We start from the raw sequence: 6,418 nt of genomic DNA on the forward strand, positions 1-6,418 counted from the left end.
ACCAGGATGGTCTCGATCTCTTGACCTCGTGATCCACCCGCCTCGGCCTCCCAAAGTGCTGGGATTACAGGCTTGAGCCACCGCGCCCGACCAAGTTCAGTTTTTAAAAGTCACTATATTTAAAAAAATATTGCAGCTCAGCATTTATTCTAATTAATCCATTGGTCTGCTCCATGACATTTGATTGGATCTTCATTTCTCATGAAGTTTATATTCTGAAACAATGATTCTCAATCTGTGGGTCCCAGGACCATGAGGACCTGTGGTGGTGACACAAAAAATCCTGGGATTCAAATCCCTAACAAGTAATGTTCGCAAACAGAACAACTTTCTTAACAAACAGAAACAGCAAATTTTGGATGTATATGATGTGATTACAAAATACAATTTATTTAGAACCATTAATGTATTTCTTGAAATGAAGGCATGTTAATAATGAGTATTTTAGCTTTGTACATCTGAAAAATTCTGTTTCACTTTTGCTTTTGAAATGTTTTTTCGCTGGTAAGGAAATCTACACTGACTTTTTTCTTTCAGTACTTTTAAAGATTTTGCTTCATTGTTTCCTGGCTTATATTGTTTTCGATGAGGAATCTTCTGTTATCCTTATTTTTGGCCCTCTTTTTTTTTTTTTTTTAATGGTTGCTTTAAAGATTTTTCTTTCCCCTATCATTGGTTTTAAGCGGTTTCATTATGATGCCCTTAGTGTTGTTTATCCTTATATTTTTGGCTTTGTTGAGCTTCTTGGAGCTGTGGATTTATAGTTTAAATTAAACTTTGAAAAACTCTATCTATACCCAGAATAGCCAACACAATATCAAAGGAGAAAAACAACGATGAATGACTGACACTACGGGACTTCAAGAATTACTATAAAGGTGCAGTAATCAAGAGTGTGGTACTGGCAAAAGAATAGACAAATAGACCAATGGAACAGAATAGAGAGTTCAAAAACAGATACAAATGGAGTCACCTGATCTTGGACAAGGGAACAAAGGCAAGTCGATGGAAAAAATTGGTGCTGTTGAAAAAAATTTTCAACAAAGGGTGCTGGAATAACTGGACATCCACATGCAAAAACATGAATGTAGACACAGCTCTTACATCTTGCAGAAAAATTAACTCAAAGAAATCATGTATCTAAGTGTAAACCACAAAACTATAAAATCTCTAGAAGATAAATATAGAAGAAAATCTAGATGACCTTGGGTTTGGTGATAACTTCTTAGGTACAATGCCAAAGGCACAATTCACGACAAAAAAATGAGTAAGTTGAACTTTATTAAAATTAAAAACTTCTGTTCTGCTAAAGGCACCATCAAGAGAATGAGAAGACGATATACTAGGAGGTAATATTTTCAAAAATATATCTGATAAAGGACTATTACTGAAAGTAGACAACTCTTAAAATTCAGCAATAAGAAAGTTCATAATCCAATTAAAACATGGACAAAAGGGCTGCGTGTGGTGGCTCAAGCTTGTAATCCTAGCACTTTGGGAGGTTGAGGAGGGCAGATAGCTTGAGCCCAGGAGTTCAAGACCAGCCTGAGCAACATGGCAAAACCCTGTCTCTCCAACAACAACAACAACAAAAAAGCCAGGAGTGGTGGTGGCATTCCTGTAGTTTCAGCTACTTGGGAGGCTAAGGTGGGATGATCTCTTGGGCCTGAAGAGGTCAAGGCTGTAGTGAGCTGGGATTACGCCACTGCACTCAAGCCTGGGTGACAGAGTGAGTGAGATCCTTTCTCAAAAAAAAAAAAAAAAAAAAAAAAAAAAGACAAAAGTTCTGAACACATGCCTCACCAAATATGATGTACAGATGGCAAATATAGAAATGCACAGCATCATATATAGTTAGGGAATTGCAAATTAAAAGAATGAAATACCACTACACACCTATTAAAATGCCCTACATCCAAAATGCTGACACCACCAAATACTGATGAAGGAACTCTGCATTGTCGGTGGGAATGCAAAGTGGTATAGCCACTTTGGAAAACAGTCTTGCAGTCTTTTATAAAATTAAACATGCTCTTGCCATATGAGCTAGCAGTTGCACTCAAATGAGTTGAAAATATGTCCACACAAAAACCTGCACAGGAATGTTTGTAGCAGTTTTATTTGTAGTAGCCAAAAATATGGGTGTGTGTAAGGGTTATTGGAAATCTCTGGAATTTTTCCTTAATTTGTCTGTAAAACTAAAAACTAAAACTGCTCTAAAAAGATTTTTTTCTTTTTCGAGATGGAAAATAACTCTGTTGCCAGGCTAGAGTGCAATGGTGTGGTATCGGCTCACCACAACCTCCGACTCCCTGGTTCAAGCAATTCTTCTGCCTCAGTCTCCCAAGTAGCTGGGATTACAGGCATGCACCACTATGCCCAGCTAATTTTTGTATTTTTATTAGAGACAGGATTTCATCATTTTGGCCAGTGTGGTCTTGATCTCTTGACCTCATGATCCGCCCACCTTGTTCTTCCAAAGTGCTGGGATTACAGGCGTGAGCCACCGTGCCCAGCAAAAAGACTTTATTATCTAAAAATTCTTCAGTTTTTATGTCTTCAAAAATGTTTTTGGCTCCTTCTTCTCTTTCCTCTCCTTTGGAGACAAGCTACACATGTATTTAACTGTTTGAAGTTGTCCTATAGTTCACTGATGTTCTATTCTTTTCAATCTTTTATATTGTGTTTCATTTTTCACAGTTTTTATTGCTATGTCTTGAGTATTACTGACACTTTCTTTAGGAAAGTCCATCCTGCCATTAATTTTATTCAGTGAATTTTATTTATTATAGTTTTTATTTCTAGACATTCAATTTGGGTCTTCTAAATATTTTCCATGTCTTTACTTAACAAGTTCAGTCTTTCCTCTTGTTTTTTGAACATATGAATGCAATCATAATAACTTTTAAAACTTGTGCCTATTTATTTTATAATTCATCGTTTCTGAGCTAGTTTCAATTGATTGATTTTACTCTCATTATTGTTATATTTTTCTGCTTCTTTCCTTTTCCTATGATTTTTGATGGGATTCCAGGCTTGGTAAATTTTATGTTATTGCATAGTACATACTTACATACCTCTGTATTTCTAAAATATTTTTGAGCTTTGTTCTGCATGTAGTTAGGTTACTTGAAAACAGATTGAACCTTTTTGGTTTTGCTTTCAAGCTTTTTTTATGTGAGACCAGGGGCATGTTTAGTCAGAAGTTATATTTCTCTACTACTGAGGCAATACCATTCTTTATATTCTAACAGACTGATGCCCCCTGATATATGAGGAATTCCCCCACTTCCTGTTGAAAACAGGCACCATTCTCAGATTTTTGTGAGACTGGGGACACTGTTCTTTACATCCTTTCTGGTGGTTCTTTCCTTGGTCTCCAATATTTTCCTCATGTGCATGGGCTGATGAATACTCAACTGAATACTGGAGGGGAAAACTGCAGATCTCTGGAATTTTCTCTCTGTACAACACTCTCCTTTCTGGTACCTTGCCTTGCAAACCCAGTCCATCCTGACTATACTCCGAGCTCCATCTCTTCAGCTCACGGAGACTGACAGGCTCTTCCTGGGTTCCCTCTTTTTCCAGGATGGCCTGGAAACTTTTTCCAAGTGCTAAGTTAGAGAAAGTGTAGAGTTTACCTCATTTGTCTCTAAGGGATTACCATTCTTCTTTGCCTAATATCCAATATTTTGAGTAGCATTTAGTCTGTTATGGCTATTTCAGTGGGGAACAAAAATCTGGTTACCGTTATTCCATTTTGATCAGAAGTAGAAGTTCCTTCCATCACTGAATTTGTATTATGTGTTTCTTGATCTATATTATATGCATCATATATATTTATATGCATTTGATATAAATTTGATATATATTATATGTATTTCTACTATTTTTTGGAGGAGGGTCTAGGAATTCTATGATATTGAAAAGGGTCCTCAGGCTAGGTGCAGTGGTTCATGACTGTAATCCCAGCACTTTGGGAGGCCGAGATGGGAGGATCACCTGAGGCAACATGGTGATACCTCATCTCTACTAAAAATAATAATAATAAAAAATAGCCAGGTGTGGTGGCACATGCCTGTAGTCCTAGCTGCTCAGGAGGCTGAGATGGGAGGCTCTCTTGAGCCTAAGAGTTCAAGGTTGCAGTGAGCTATGATTGTGCCACTGCACTCTAGCTTGGGTGACAGAGAAAGACCTTGTCTCAAAAAGGAAAAAAAAAAAAGATCCTCAAGAATGCCCCAACTGAAAAGTGAGTAAACTCTGGGAACAGGCAATTCAAGGAGAAATTGCAATGGTAAAACATTTTAAAACCCATATTTTTTTAACTAAAAAATGTTTAAACAAAAACAGTTTCACCTATCTTATTGGTAAAGATGAAAAATGTAATGCTCAGGGTTGATGAGAATATGGGAGATGAGCATTGTCATACTCTCATAAACTGAGGAAAGAAACAAAAATTTTATACACCTTTATGGAAAGCAAGTTGGTGATATTACAAAATGTTAGTGGTATATATCTTTTGACCCAGCAGGTCAACTTAGAAATTTTTCTTGCTGACTAATATAGAAGTTTAAAGCAGTGAATTTCTGAATATGACAAACACAACAACACTGTTTATACCATTAAAAAATGTGTCCATCTTGGCTGGGCACAGTGACTCATGCCTCTTATCCCAGCACTTTGGAAGGCTGAGGTGGGTGGAATCACCTGAGGTCTGGAGTTCAAGACCAGCCTGGCCAACATGTGAAAAACCATTTCTACTAAACATACAAAAAATTAGCCGGGCGTGGTGGTGGGTGCCTGTAATCCTAGCTACTTGGGAGGCTGAGGCAGGGGAATCCCTTGAACCTGGGGGACAGAGATTGCAGTGAGCCGAGATTACACCATTGCCCTCTAGCCTGGGCAACAAGAATGAAACTCCTTCTCAAAAAAAAAAAAAAAAAAAAAAAAAAAAAAAAAAAAAAAAAAAAAAAAAAAAAAAAAAAAAAAAAAAAAAAAAAAAAAAGGTCCATTTAAAGGAAGGAGTAGTTAACAAAATAATTATGGTGCATTTACATGGAACATTGACAGTTGTTGAAAAAAAATGAGGTCAAGGTTTTTTCTTTTCAAGTGAAAATGCAGCTTATATAAAACCCTGTGAAATATGATTTTGTTTATGTAAATATTTTCTATGTTACATTAAAATCTTGTGATAATATTCATTAAAATGTTAACTGAAGCTGTCTCTGCAGAGTGATCTTTTTTTGGCTGACGCTGGAGGTGGGGGAAGTTGTATTTTCACTTATACTCTTTGGTGGTGGTTGAATTTTTAAAGTGCACATATAGTATTTCGTAACTGACAAAAATAAAGATTTAAATTTTGACACTGGAAGAAAATAAAAGAGATCCTCACATTTGAAAATGTTGGGAAATACTAGTTTAGATGACATCTGAAGTTCCTTACTGTGTAGTATTCAATTCTTCTAATGACAGGACCAGCCTTTAATATTAGTCCAGTGCTGAAAGTCTTCTAGTGCTGAAACTCCATGACTTCCTCCCCTCTTGCTGCCACTGCCATGACAGCTGTGACTTGCTTAGGTAAATCTTGGACACTCCGCAACGAAGAGAACTTTGCACTAGCTTATTCTTATTTTTCTCATATTTCAAGTGTCTTTATTCCTTGAGCTGGTATTGGTTACCTGCAGCAAGACACTGGAATTTGAAAAGGCTAGAAGTGGCACTGCAAATCTCATCACCTCTTTGAGGGTCTAAGGTTGCACAGATTTGGATGAGAAGGGAGGAGCATGAACTGATTTTTAAAATATCTGTATAACTAGGGTTTTCTGTTTTATTCCCAGAATAGGAAGATGGCTTATCATTCATCCAATAAGCATTTATTATTTCAAACTTGTGGTGACCAAAAGTAGTTTTTCTTTCAGAGCTCTTTCTCCTTATCTTGATAAGCCTAAAAACCTCAATGTTATTTTTAATTCCTTCCTAGTAGTTTACCTTATGTGCTCAACTGGTTGCTAAGTTCTGCTTCATTACACGTCTATGATTTGCTACAGGAAATTGCAGTGTGCTTTATAGTGTCTCTCAGCTGTTGTGTCCATTTTTTCTCGTTCTTATTTCAACTGCCTTTCTAACCCTGTTTCTTGCCTGGAATTTAAAAACACCTTTCCACCTAGGATTGTGTACTTTAAACAATACAAAATCAGCTTAGGTAATCACAAAATAAGTAATTTACATGCTTTTTGTAACTACTTTATGCTAAGAAGTGAATGTGTGTGTGGGCTGTGGTGGGATGGAAGATGATACGGCAAGTAATAGAAGACACCTCAGGCCTTGGAATTACTCTTTAAATATGAAGCTAATTACATAATATTTTGATTGGCTTCAGTCCCAACCACAGAATTTTCCAGAGTTTACATCAAATCCA

This window comes from Cebus imitator, unplaced genomic scaffold, assembly GCF_001604975.1.
Source record: "Cebus imitator isolate Cc_AM_T3 unplaced genomic scaffold, Cebus_imitator-1.0 Scaffold37, whole genome shotgun sequence".
Lineage (NCBI taxonomy): Eukaryota > Metazoa > Chordata > Mammalia > Primates > Cebidae > Cebus > Cebus imitator.